The 14,647-nt window shown below is 41.9% G+C and overlaps 1 long non-coding RNA gene across 3 annotated transcripts; it reads right to left on the reverse strand.

The window, feature by feature from the left end:
- Positions 1-1,060: 1,060 nt before the first annotated feature.
- On the reverse strand, positions 1,061-12,004 carry LOC115071905. 3 transcript variants are annotated; one of them, XR_003850965.1, is made up of 4 exons: positions 11,912-12,004; positions 4,558-4,706; positions 2,642-3,010; positions 1,061-1,291 (listed from the first exon to the last, which is right to left on the reverse strand). It is a non-coding gene; the product is annotated as an uncharacterized LOC115071905 (long non-coding RNA). The 3 variants fall into 3 exon arrangements; XR_003850964.1 differs by lacking the exon at positions 11,912-12,004 and adding an exon at positions 7,785-7,894 and having other exon boundaries at positions 2,642-2,798; XR_003850963.1 differs by lacking the exon at positions 11,912-12,004 and adding an exon at positions 7,785-7,894.
- Between the last annotated feature and the right edge of the window lie 2,643 nt (positions 12,005-14,647).

Genomic DNA, 14,647 nt, shown 5'->3' on the forward strand with positions numbered 1-14,647 from the left:
AGCATGGAGGAGAGAAGGAAAAAAGTCAAAAAGCCATGTAAGTCTTGAGTTGTTTCCCAGGCAACTAGCAGTCACTTAGAGGTGAGGGGAGATTTTTAAAAAATAAGTAAAGAAACCCAAAATGTTGGGCATTCCAAAGTGCTAAGGAAAGCATAATCAGAAAATAGGAGGCAGACAGTGAGATATGTTTTTCCAGAGAATTCATAAAATTGAGCAGACTTACAGAAAGCCACAGTCTATGGCCTGGTCCACTAAGGGGGATGGATCTTCTGGACAGGAAAAGTTCACTGTCTCATTAACACCCTAGGTATTCTGCCTGTCTCTTTAGCATGGCTTAAGGTGAACCTTCTTTCCTAGGGGTGGTCCTGTGAACAGGAGATTAACACATCCAGGCCAGAGATCACCACTCTGCTGACCAGCTTTCTCCCATGGAGCCTTTCTTGTTACTGTAACACAAGGAGGGGCATGCTGACACAGGCTTCACAGAGCAGGGTTTTCAAGGAGGTTTAGAACATTATAAAGTTACACAAAATGTTATTATTCCATGACAGACCACACATCAGGCCTCAGTACATTTCTTTCTCAATTAAATTTCAGATCCTCCACTTAATCTCAGATATGAAAGGGGTAATATGAAAAATATTATAGCAAAAGATTTAGTGATCTATGTGAAATGCACAAATTCTTGAAAGAGAGAAATAACCAAATCACATTCAGGCATGCAGCAGTACCCCGAGGGAAGAGATTTCAGGGGAAAATGAATCTGCTGTTATCAGCACCTACAAGACAAAGTCCATCACTCGGTATTTCAAAGGTAAACTCTATCAAATACTTAGAGGAAATTTCAAGTTTGTTTGGACAAACTATTATTTGATTACAAAAGAATATTTCACAAATCATTCTATGAAACCAACATTGACCTAATTCCCAAATCAGAGATATAAGATAAAAATAACTACAGCCACAAACCAAGATGCTTTGGGAACACAGAGAGAAAAGTTCTAATTTTTCTTAAAATCTCTAAACTTTAGAAGAAATTCTAAAATTTCAGTCAGTGGAATCCAGCAATCTACCAAAAGGTACTTTTTTATTAGTTTGTTACAGAATTCGAAAGCGTTTGACAATCCAGTTTTATGACCCCTCTAGGCAAATTAAGAATCAAAGGAATCCTTTGGATCTGAAACGGGCATCTGTGAAATACAAATAACGCGTTGGATCCTGAAGGTTGACATGTTCCTCCAGTCTCACAAATGCAGTTCACCCAGAATGTTCAAGTAAACTCTGAAAAAAACTGAAGGAATAGTCCTGCTTAGTTTCACAGCATACCAAGCTAAGTGAATCAAGAGAGCAGTGTTCACATTAAGACAAATGTCAGTCGGCAGATATAGAATGGAGATCGCACCTGCACTGGCACATCTGACTGACTTTTGAAACTGAGTCTTGCCATATAGACCAGGCTGGGCACACACTCACAGTGTAAGCCAGGGTTGGTCTTAAATTCAGTCTTCCTGTCTTTACCTCCAGAGTGCTAGGATTATAAATGTGCTGCCGCACTGGCACGATGTTTGCTTAATGAATTTTTGATAAAGATACAAAGAGAAGACAACAGTCTTTTTGAACAGATGGTGTTAGAATCAGATCTGCATTTGAAAAGACATTTATTGTAGCACATCCAACAATTAACACAAATAGATTACAGACCCACATACAATCCTAAAATTTTAAAATTTCAAGAAGAAAACAGAGAAGTAACCATTTGGTTTTTGTTTCCCATTTTTTATCTGTTACCTTACTCTTGAGAGTTTCATACATGTATAGAATGAAATGTAATCAGATACACTCCCACTCCCAATTTCCCCTTCTAATCCCTCTATTTCCTCACTCGCTTCATATTGATACAGTAGAGAAACAGGGTTCCCTGAGAGGGTCTGTAGTCTCATTCATAAAAGAATTTAAGAATGGATTCCAACAGGGGCTTTAGGACAATTTTATTAGAATTGAAAGAAATACTCTCAGGGCAGACAAGCCATAAATCTCAGCAGCCGCCTTGAGAACGGTGATGGAAGAGAGAAGGAAAAATGTCATAAAGCTGTGCCTATTTAGAGCTGGCATGCAGATCAAACACCCAAAGGCAGACTAGCAGTCACAGGCCTGGAAGGGGAAGGGAACTTTAGAGAAAAAGGTAAAGAAACCCAAACTGTTGAGGCAGCCCAAAGCACTAGGGAAAGCACAGTTAGAAAAGAACTACAAAGTGGGCAGACTTACAGAGAGCTCATGTGTGTGACCTGCCAGGTCCACAAGAATGGCACCAAAGCATGGGGATTCCAGGCAGAAAAGTCAACCATCTCATTAAGCACTAGGTATTCCACTCATCTCTTTAGCATGACTTAAGATGAACCTGCCTTCCTAGAGGTAGTCTCATGACCAGGTGATTGACTAGCAAAACTGGAAAAGTGGGTCTTCATCCAGGTCAGAGATTTTATTCTCCTCACCAGTGTTCTCTCAGGGGGCCCCTGGCTACTCTAACAATATCTTCTTTTTATTTTCAGTAACCCACTAAGTCCAGCTAGTGCCACCCATATGCTCACATGTGTGGTGCCATCCACTGACTGAAGCACCGGGAACCTACCAGTGAACTCACCCTCCAAGAAGAAAGATGCCCCCTTGTACACACCCAGCAACAATCAACTTCCAATAGCTCCTCAGTAAGGGGTGGGGCCTGGAATCAGCTCCCTTATCTCTGCTGGAATTTTGACCATCTTGAGTTTGTGCAGGTCTTGTTCAGGTAAACACAGCAGCTGTGAGTTCACAATGTCCACATCAGTCCACAAGACATTTCACGGCACTCCTCCCCATCCTTCAGCTCCTACTTTCTTTCTACCTCCTCTTCTGTGATGAGCCTCAGATATGGGTAGGGGATTGATAAAGATATCCCACTTTGGGCTGAGCACTCAGTGGGCTGAGAAGACTCAGCACTTGGACCAGTCTCTGCATTGACTATTGATAATAACTGCAAAAAAAAAAGAAAGCTTCTCTGAGTAGTAACATAAGTGCTTAAAGGCAACTTGACAACATGACCATTTATGTAAGTAATGCTAGCAAGTCCTCCCCAGGACTATGACCTCCTCAGCTGGGAACTTTTGGACAAGATTACAGTATGGGGTATGAAATTAAATCTTCTGGAGCAGGCTCTCAAATCTAATCAGAAAGTGGTTAGTTACTCCAACTACAGCAATGCCAGTATTGCACCTACAGGCACTTGCCTAGCAGGTAGGTATTATAGAATGCAGAGTCTAGCTCTGGGTAAGGCCTTTGATATCTTTTCTCCATTGATGTCTTTTCTCTCCCAGAGGCCTGCATAGCACCTTCAAGCACAATAAAAGCTGGTCAGCAGGGAGGGAATTTCTTAGTCAGTTTGAGATTGATTTTTCTATGTCCTGTAGCTAAAGTCTGTGGTGTCTGCAGCAATACTGGTCTACTCTGTAGTTAAGGTGGCTAACCAAGGCCAATGGCAATAGCTCATGTAGTTCTGGAGGCCTCTGGGAACTCCTTGGTTAAGAAGTCATAGGGCAGCATCCCCTGGCTTGCCCTGCGATTTCCATTTAACAGCTCATATCTTCTGGTAGCCGCCTTGTCCACCCATGCAGGTTACTTCTGTTTGAACTCATTGTTTTGAAAGGTTACATTTTGAAGTTAGCTTACTAACTAGTGGCTTTCTATAAGGATTTTTCATACATCCTTAGGTTAGCATACCCATTACCTTCTCCTCTCCCCCCACCCTAACCCCTAATCCCCACTTAAAAATTTACTCTAGTATTTCCCCCTCTTCTTTCATATTGCATCCTCCAGTTATATTTTTAATTGGATTGTGAGATAAAAGGGTTCCATATGGCTTCTTCAGACCTCTTCCTCTGTGTTAGCTCACCCACCCATCCCATGATTTCCCCTATTCTCACACTTCCCTCCCTACTTAAGCCTTTCTACATCCAGTGTGCCACCTCTCTACTTTCATTTTACCTACAACCTACTATCTACACTGCCATGATGTATCCCAGTTTCTAGTCACCCTGCATGTCTGTTGATGTTATAGTAGAACAAGGAAAAGGCTGTGCCTTGGGGATTTCACTTTCCCCTCTGTTTATTAAGTGCCCAGTAAACAGTGAGTGCTTAATATGTGTTCTCAGAGAGATATGTGCCCACTAAGGTTCACTTGGAGGGTCCTCAACTTGTCAGAAGAGAAAAAGCTGAGAAATTCCTGAGAGAGGTCAAAAAGGTGCCCAAGAAGAGTGTCCCCACAGAACACTGTGTCAGTTCATCCTGCAGGCTCCCATGGGAGGATGCTGGGGAAGAGAGAGAGAATGGGGGAACAGGAAAAAGAAAATAGCATTTATCAAAGATGTGATGCTTGAGGATGGCTCTCTTTGAAATCAAGCTTCTTATCTTACATGCATCTTCAAAATGTTTGGACAGACACTGGATGGCATGCTGTAAACCAAGAGCCACCTCAGAGAAGCTTCACAATCCCAAGAGTGTAGAAAGAAAATATTCAGTTCCTACCTCTTGAGGGTGACTAAATCCAGATCCAGCTGCCACTTGGATCAGATGTTTTAGAGAGAAGGCATGGATTACATGGGGAATCAGCCTAAGTGATATCAAGTTGGATCTAGGCCTGAAATTCCCTAGTCATCTGAGGCCTTCCTAAGAGCCTGTGAAACAAAGAAGCAGTGTTACTTAGTGTCTAACATTTGGGGTTTTGGCTAGTTATCTGAATCCCCATTTTGCTCTACATTTCTGCCTGCGACCTTAAGAAAATCATTGGCCTTTTTCCTACTGGCTCTATAGAGTGGTTTTGAAGCTTAGTTGAAACCCCCTTTAAGACACTGACTAAGGCACCACCAGTCACCTGAGTAAGAAGATTCCTATATTCTCTAATGTCAGCACATTTCCTGCAAAAGTGAAAGCAAACAGTGGTAGATAATGAAAGGATCCTGTTCCAATGCATCTTCATCACCAAAGCAGCTTGTTTATCAGTTGCCTCCTTTATTAGAAATACACTGTACTACAGAGATGGCTCAGCAGTTAAGAGCACTTGTTGCTCTTGCTGAGGACTGGGCTTTGGTTTCCAACACCCACACAGCTGCTAACAACCATTTGTAACTCCAGTTCCAGAGGATCTGACACCCCTTTCTGACAACTGCAGGCATTGTATGACATAGGTGCACTTACATACTTGCACACAAAACATTCATACACATAAAAATAAGTAAAATTTAAAAAAAGAAATGTACTTTGTGGAAAATACTACTGAATTTCAAGAATGATCATCCTGAATTTGAACAAATTCAGGGGAGGGGCTTTCCAAATTTACAGAGTCTAAAATGCAGGACAGTGCAATTTTATTACTTGTTAAATGATAGTAATAAAATCCACTGGACAAGCAGATACACCCACTTTTAAATCACTGAGTTCTCTGAAATTCTGCCATTCACCCACCAGCATGAGAAGAAAACACATTCTCAGGTCATCCACATCCCAAGACCCTGAACTTTTGTTCTGGTCTTTCACCTTTGAAAGCAAGTTTTAATTGTGCATGCAGAAGGAAATTGGAGCTCTAGATGGTGGCTTTTCTGGAGCTCTAAGCTTTGTTCAATGCACAAATTAATCTTCACTGCTCCCCCCACCCACTTCGGCCTTCACTGCTCAGATGCTGTACACAAAGATGAGGCGCATCTCAGCCCACACATAACCAGCAGAGCAATTGCTTTAGAAGATTCAGGGCAGTTTTCTAGCTAACTAGACATGGAGTTTTCCAGATTTAATTAAATATAAAGCTGTCCTCTTTTGTCCTCATGTGGGCCGTCCTTGAAAAGTCATTTAATGTGGTGTACTTTTCCATCTGAAATCCTTAGACTTCTTGTTTACCATTCTTAGCAACCTGTATTTAAAAGAACAAGGTGTAGTATCAGAGATCCCAGGTATCAGTGATTCCCAGATGAGGGTACAACACAAAATCTTAAAAAAGAGAGAAAATTAGTTTAATAAGATTCTAGACAAAAAAAAAAGTCATTTCAAAACTGTGTTAGTAACTGTCAAATGCATGGTAACAGTTAGCATTAAGAAGTCATGTTAGTATTCAAATGCTTATTTCACACTGAGTCACCCAAGTTATGTGTCATTGGCAAAAGAAATAACAGCACTGTTTAACTGCCTCAAAGAACTGAACAAGTAGAATCCAAAGATATAGGTCTTCTGAAAAACATTATTTCAACATTGTACATGCTGTTTCCAGCTAAAGCTGTGTGTGGCAAGAGAAATCTTGTCTCACTAGAAACCATGAAGCATTGAAGAATATTTGGTTGGTATTGAAAGAACTCCTGAGCAAAACCGAAGCGGCTCATATTCGGAAACAGCTGGAGCATTGACATGGATTAGACTTATAACAGACAGAAAAGGGTCATGTACACAATACTCAGCACGCAGGAGTACAGGTCACCTCCAGAGGATTCTTGGGACTCAACTTGCTGTGTGAGATTAAGGGAGAAGATGAAAAATTGAACTGGCCTTTCCTGTGCAATTTATCATGTTGGTTAACCGAATAGTGGATAGAGGTTAAATGTCCAGTTATCGGAGTATTTTATGCGGCAACAATGGAGGAAAAAGTATCCTTAAAATATCAGGATTTTGCAACTTCTAATGCAGTAATGGATCTACACAAGGGCTGTCCCAGAGGCACTCATTTCCCACAGAGGCAGTGTTTACCCCGACAGATAATACACAACTCCTAGCTGAATTCTTAGCAAACATTGTAGGTAGAATCTGGTCCTGCATTTTGTAGGGAATGGAAGGACCAGAGGGACAGGCTAGGTGGCAACATGGTAAGGAGTGAGCAAATCCAGACCCTGGGAACGCATGATGAGCACTTGGTTTCCATCAACAACTAAACCACAAGAAGAAATAAAATGGAGAAAGGGAGACATCTGTAGTTTAAAAGAGACAAAAGGAACTCGTGGATCTATTGTAATCTACTCCCCCAACTCAGATTTCCAGCTTGATTTGTGTACTGTTCAATATATTCCTACTTTTATAAACATCTTCACAGTTTTGATAACTGCATTATACCATGCCTCTGATCTTCAGTATTTGGTTTATTATGCTACTTGCTTCAAACACATATCATAAATACACTAACTGCACTGCATGGGCCTGTTGTTTCTGTCTATAGACTGTGAAGGAATCTCATCACCCCAGGGGCCATCTGTGTTCCAAGCCTTGGGTGACACTTCTCTCCCTGCTCACCCAAAGCCAGGACAACTTCTCTCTGAATCAGTGTCCGAGTGGAGACTGCGAACTATGCAGGATATCACAGGCTCTCCAATCTGTACTTCAAAACCAAGGAATTGTATTTGGATTACATTTCTTTATTAATATTCCAAATAATTAAGATTTTCCTTCTGTGATTCTCAGTGTTCACTTAGTTTTTAGTTAAGAAAACTTTAATCTTTGCACTTTTTCATTTCAGCTGTTATTTCTTCTGATTATAGTGATATATACAATCTAGTCTTGATGTGGACCAAGCTTAAGTCAACCTACTGAGAGTCATGGCTGGACGCTCTGTCTACCAAATCAAAGAAAGAAAAAGGGAGGGAGGGAGGGGAAAGAAAGAAAGAAAGAAAGAAAGAAAGAAAGAAAGAAAGAAAGAAAGAAAGAAAGAAAGAAAGAAAGAGAGAAAGGGGAAACAGAAAGAAAACAGAGAGAAAGGAAGCATCTCAAACTGTAAAACTCACCCCCTTTTGTCTACAAGCAGGACCTCAGCAATCCAGTCCACTCCCTCAGCTTGTTCTTTAGCACATTCAGCTCTGGAAGCAGAGGCAGCTCTCTGGGTCCACTAGTGTAAGGTCACTAACCCTACTGTGCCTGTCATCAGTCACCTTCCATAGACCACGCCGGAACTTTGACACCTCAGAGGCTGGATTTCAACATAGGGATTTTGGAGGATCACAAGCATTCAGATCTTAGCTTGGGAACATAGGCATACTGAATTAGGGACCAGCCCACTCCTGTCTGACACCATCTAATCTTAATTACTACTGCAATAAGTATATTTCCAATGAAGACAACATTCTTGGATCTGAAGTTGGTAGGGCTACCTTCCTTATAAGAATCTCACTTTCTGTTCAACAATTCATCCCATAGCAGATCCCCCAACCCTTATTGCCCTTCTCTCTTTGGGGAGAGGCCGAAGCCTCTGAGCTAACTTGAGGCTTTGTTTTCCACTATTAGCAAGCCAGCCTTTCCTTCTGCCTTTGTGTCTTTAAATCAATATTCTCTACTTTTATTCTCCAGAATTTTCTGTGTTCTCTAATCCACTGGCTTATTTTCATAACCCCAGATGTCATGTGTTTGGGAGCATCTAAGCACTTATTTCTGAACATTTCTTATCTTACTTGCTTTTAGTACAAGTTCATGAGTTTGGAATAGACTATAGTTTAGAGATAAAGAGTCTAACTACCAAGTAGTTAGAGCAAAGTCAAAGAGATGATATATATCTCACCAAGATCGTATTCTGAAGCATGCGTTAAAGATAATGGGCAATGAAGCTAAGGTTTACTGAGATTCTATGAGTTAGAGTGACAAATTTAAAAGCTATATAAATTCTAAATTCCATTTCCAAACCTCATCGCCAAGAATAATTTTATTTGGCTTTGCACATCTATGTTTATTGCAGCACTGTCCACAATAGCGAAGTTGCAGTGGAGCACAGTGGTTCTTAATGATTTTGCTAGAAGGCTCACCAGATTCTCACTTTAGCTTATCTCTTTGCTGGAGCTGGCCTTGGGGAAATCAGCACAATTTGAATGTCTTGCTTGTGTAACAGGGGTAAAAATATTCTCTCTCCAAGAAAGTCTGCCAAGGGATTGAATAAAGTAGAATATTTAGGCCTTAAACAGTGCCTGAGCCAGTAGGATGGCTCAGCAGGTACAGGTGCTTGCCACCAAGCCTGATGACCTGAGTTTGATACCTGGGACCCACACCAGTAACTGATGCCTTCAAGTTGTCCTTTGGTTTCCATGTGTGCATCTTGTTTCACGCACATGCCTTCCCCTACCCCTGTAAGCAAATAAAAAAATTTTTTGTCTTTTTGAGACAGGGTCTCCCTGTAGCCCCAGCTGTCCTGGAACTCACTATGTAGACCAGGCTGGCCTCAAACTCACAGAGAACCACCTGCCTCTGCCTCCCATGTGCTGGGATTAAAGGTGTGCACCACCACACCCAGCTAAAATATTTTTAAATGTAAAAAAATAAAATTTAAAAAATAGTACCTGGGAGATCTAAACCGTCAGTACAATAAAATATTTTTAAATGTAAAAAATAAAATTTAAAAAATAGTACCTGGGAGATCTAAACCGTCAGTACAATGGACTTTCCTGGCTTTTGTTCAATTGTTGAGTTCATTGAGCAGTGTAGAAGCTAAGAATGCACTGAACAGGATGCTACCAGATTGAGTTATACAGTCTTCCTGAGCAAGGCTGCTTAAGTACACCTTAATCAGTCAGTCATGGGTCAGTTCTTTATATATATTTTCTCAAATGGATGATGAAAGGAAAATAAGAGCTTATGAAGGATGCTGGAGAAGCACAGGGTTCCCTCTGTTCAGAAACAATTCAGTTTCTACCAAAACACACCTATAGACAATTTGTTAGGAAAAGAATAATTCAATGTTCTTAAAAAGTTTAATATTTTATTATCTTTATTTTATTTATGTGTATGAATATTATGCCTGCATGCATGTAAGTGCACCTGTCATGCAATGCCCGTGCAGGCCAGAAGAGGGCGTCGGATCCCCTGGAACTGGAGTTATAGATGGTTGTTAGTTGCCATGTGGGTGCTGGGAATTGAACCCAGGTCCTCTCTGAGAGCATCCAGTGTTCTTATCCACTGAGCCATCTCTTTAGCTCCCCTAAAAAAGTTCTTGATAATCAGTAGGGTAATGTTTTCACCAACCTCAAATTTTCCTCATGGCAAGAACTTTTTCCTAGAAGAGTTGCTATTTCCTCCCATATTGATTTGGGAGATCATAAATCTCACTGGGAACTTGTCCTAATGACAATTCCATTTCTAGGGAACATGCATGCTTTCCACAGCTGTTCATTCTGCATGGAATAACAGCTGGCACCTAGATGTGTGCAAGATTTGCACATTACTTATCGTCCAAGTCAGAGTCCATACTGACTGAATGTGTACTTCCTTAATGAATTATATCACCAAACACATCTATATACTAGATTCTTGTTTGAGTGGCAGCCATGTGAGGCAGAAGATTGTGCTGGTGGAGAATCTACCCTGTGTTTCCATCTTTATAAGGGATGGCTGTCAGAGTGTGCTCAGAATGTTATTAACAGTCGATATGAGTCTTTAGGAATCTGTCTGGCCAGGCCCTTGCATTGGGCTGATTGTCAATCAAGTTTGCAGAGGAAGAACTGTGTCAGCAGCTCAGTCCTGGGTATCAAACAGACACAAGGTCCCCATATTCATCTTTACTGCACCCTATCCTACCAGTACCAACACTGCTTTTCTTAAATCATTTCCTTTCCCCACCCCGTAAAGTCATGCATCAATTGAAAGGCTCAAAGTCCATTGTAATAGTCTTAAAATTGACTGTACCCCCTTATCCCTATTCATAAAAGAAGCTGCTAGAATATTTTACCCAAAGCATGACACCAGTGTGTGTTCAGGGGCAATCTGCTGTCTAAGGATAAGGATGAGTCCAGAGTCCTCCCTTTTTGTGGTCAAGATCCTCTTCAACATGAAGTCTGTTACTTTCAGGATAATCTCCTCACCTGCAGCCTCAGCACCTGCTGCCACCTCCACCTGCCCATCCTCTGCTCCTCTCTGCCCATACTATGCCCAGCGTACCTCCAATGTTACATTTTCTTTTCTCTACAATTCTCACCTTCCCTGCCTTCAGCAAGATCCTGATCTACCTGTGATGATGATCAGCCTGTCAACTTAATACAACCTGGAATGAATCACCTAAGAAGAGAATCTCAATGAAGAATTGTCTACATCAGCTTGGCCTGTCTATGGGGGGGTGGTGGTCTTGATTGCTCTAATTGGTTTGGCTGTGGTTGGCAGTGGAGGTGGTCTTTCTGAGACAGGGTCTCCCTCTAGTCCCAGCTGACTTGAAACTCCCTAAGTAGATCAGGTTAGACTCCATCTCACAGAGACCTGCCTGCCTTTGCCTCCTGAGTGCTGGGATTAAAAGCCTGTGACACCACTCCTGGCTTGATTTCCTTAACCAAGGTTCAAAGACCCCACCTGAAAGTGGGCTGCACCACTCCCTGGTTTGGGCCCTGGACTGTACAAGAACAGAGCAAGCTAGCTGAACACTACACAGGCACATATTCCTTGCTCTCTGCTCTTGACCATGCACATCGTGTGACCATCTGCCTCACGCTCTTGCCACTGTGACTTTGCCACAGTGATGGACTGAAACCTGGAATTGTGAACTAAGAGAAATCTTTTCTCTCCTAAGTTGCTTTTCATCTGGATATTTTCTTTTTTTCTTCACTACAGAAATGAAACTAGGACACCACCCTGTCCAGCAGGGCAGCATCATGTCACGTGACCCTTTGATACTCTGTCTCTTCTGGGCTTGTATGTGAACACATTAATAAATAACCATTTTTCTTTTAAAGGAGAATTTCACCTCCTGCCAAAGGAAAATGAATGTTAGGGCTGGGTTTAAAGTTCCTAACCCATAAATTTTGCACAGGCTCAGAACTTTATAAACATTCATATTCCCTATAGCTAACTAAGGAAAAAGGAGAAGCAAAAGAAAAAGTAGAGCTTCCATCCAACAGTCACTACCTGAGTAGTTGGCTGTCAGGCTGATTCAATTTTAATGACTTACCCATGTGTGGGAAGAGAAAGAGATGCGGCCTTCACTCTTCATGTGTTTTACTTCTGGCAAATGTTTCCTCTGGCAAATGTGGAAACTCTTGCAACAGTCATGAATTTTTTTTTTAAAAAGGCTGCAAAGTTTCCATTTGAAACTGCAAGCCAGTATTTCGTCAGAACGTGCAAGCCCCACAGTATCACATGCTCCCCTCAGACTCCAGCTGGCAGTGCTCCCATCACTGTGATGTGTGGAAAGAGGTGCTCTCCTGTGCTGAGCCAAGAGATTCCTGATCTTAACCACTGGCTAATTGTCCTCTTTGCAGAGATAGCCTGGGTAGCTTATGAGAGACACTGCCTCCTGTCCACTCTACACCAACACTAGATATACGCACTCCTCCCAAAGCTGAGCCTGAGAGTTCTCATTTTAATAGTCCTCTGAGCAGAGGAGAGTATGAGTTTCATTCTGTGCCACTGTGGGAGGGTCTTGACTATATTTTCAAGCCCCTTTGTTACTAGAACAATAACACACAGTTGAAGGAGCTTACTCCTCCAGGACTGCAGCTCTTTGTGACACATCTCCAGCTCCTTCCCACCTCACCCGCCTCACCCACATCACTGTTTTTGCCTCTAGTGCTGTTCTCACATGCAGCTCCAGCTTCTACTCCGACAGCTTCCTGAGCATCAAAACCACATCTCTGTGATTGGCCCAGTGACATTCGGTACATCCCCATCACATGCTGCTGTCTCTACCAGCCAACACCAGGACTCAACTTTTGAAGCTAACAACTGGGTCCTTTAGACTATGTCTAATACTCCAATCTTCCTCCACAGCTGATGGTGACCATAACTCCACTTTCTGTCTCTGTGGATTCTCTAGGCATTTCACATAAATAGAATCATACAACATGTGTCCTTATATGACCAGCTTATTTCTCTTACCATGATGTCTTCAAGATTCATCCATGTCCTATTATGTATCAGAAGTTCCCTCATTTTAAGGCTTAATAATATTCCACTGTGGGGCTAAAGGCATGACTTAGTAGTTAAGAGTACAGGCTGCTCTTTCAGAAGACCCTGGCTCAATTCCCAACAACCACATGGCAGCTAACAACTGTCTGTAACTGGAGTTCCAGGGGATCCAATGCCTTCTTCTGGTCTTTTCAGACATTGCATGACATGAGTGCACTTACATACATGCAGACAAGACACTCATAAAATAAAATAAATAAAATAAAAATAAATAAATAAAAAATTAAAACAGAATCTTATTCCACTGGGTGGATGCACACTTTTCTTACACATCAGTCTGTCCTGGGGCACATGGGTTGCATCCATTGCTTGGCTATTGTAAATAAAGGGTTGAAGGAAGACTGTGTTATGGATTTGCTGAAGGGCACCTTTGAGGTGGAAAACTGCAAATGTTTATGACATGGATTAGCTGAATTATCTGTTATTCTTAAGTTTCAGAGGTACATTTGCCATGGGCTTCATGGGGCTAAGATGCCAGGGATTCTCATAGCAGGGTCCCCTCAATTCTCTGTGTTCATTCTGGGTTCAGACTTTGTATTGTTGGAGGAAATAATACAGATATGAACAAAGCTCTGGTCCTTTCAGGTAAGTGTAGGACTTAGATACACGGGTTGGGGTAAGGGCAGCAAATGACAGGAGAGACATGGGTGACAGGAGCTCTTCATTCCTGTGTGGATAAGTAGCTCAGTGTTCACTGAGATGGATCACAGAAGAGGACAGGACCGTGTGTAGTGAGCATAAGTCTGTGCCAAGTCTCCCTTTCTTGCTATAGGTTTTGTTGCGTTTGAGAAAATGTCAATGAATGGAATATCATTTAATAATATATGGTAGGGTTTAGTTCTTTCAAATAGAAGAGGGGAAGAGGGATGAGTAAAAATATTCTTATTTCTAATTGTTATCCAATGCCTTGTGACAAGAAGGCAGGAATGAGAGATGGGGCTGCCACAGAGGGTGGGAGATTGCCAGCTATCAGCAGAAGCCAAGAACAAGGTTTCAGAAAGTGAGTTTCAGAGGGAGGAGACCATGCCAACACATGGAATTTGACCCCCAGAACTGTGAGACAATGATTTCTGCTGTTTGAACTCATTGCTTTATGGTATTTGTGTGCAACAGGCAGCTCTAGCAGTTTGAAATAGCAACTAAGTAGAGAGAGTAGGAAAGGATCAACAAGGAAAACAGTCCCGAAAACAGAAGGGAATCCACAGCTGAGTTCCCCATAAAGATTAGCCTTATGCTGGACACTACCCAGGGAGATACACAGCATGTCACACAGATTGAGGGACTAACAAGATTTAGACTGATCTCGAAGAATAGAACAGTGTGGGTTGGGATAGAGTGGTTGATGCAGATGCTAAAAGCCTAAGGGAAGATGCCAGAGAGTGTGGGAGTGAATGGTATGTGACAGTGCTTATAGACTCATAGAATCACTGACAGGGCATAAGCAAGCCCAGCCAGAGAAGAAAAAAAAGAAAAGAAAAGAAAAATGCTAACTATAGGAGCATTAGCATACCGGCATCTCAGAGCTGAGCTTTTTTTTCTGGGTGAAGGTATTATGTTGAGCTACAAAGGCTAACCAGGAAGGCCAGTTGAGAGACAGTTATAATAGCCCACAGATGATGCAGAGGCCTGGGAGGTACAACTTGGCTGAAGAAGTAGAGGATTACCCTACAAATGGTCACGGGAAGGGCTTGGCCACTTATGGGGAGCAAGAAAGAGAGTA

Source organism: Nannospalax galili, unplaced genomic scaffold (assembly GCF_000622305.1).
Source record: "Nannospalax galili isolate Female #2095 unplaced genomic scaffold, S.galili_v1.0 scaffold321, whole genome shotgun sequence".
NCBI lineage: Eukaryota > Metazoa > Chordata > Mammalia > Rodentia > Spalacidae > Nannospalax > Nannospalax galili.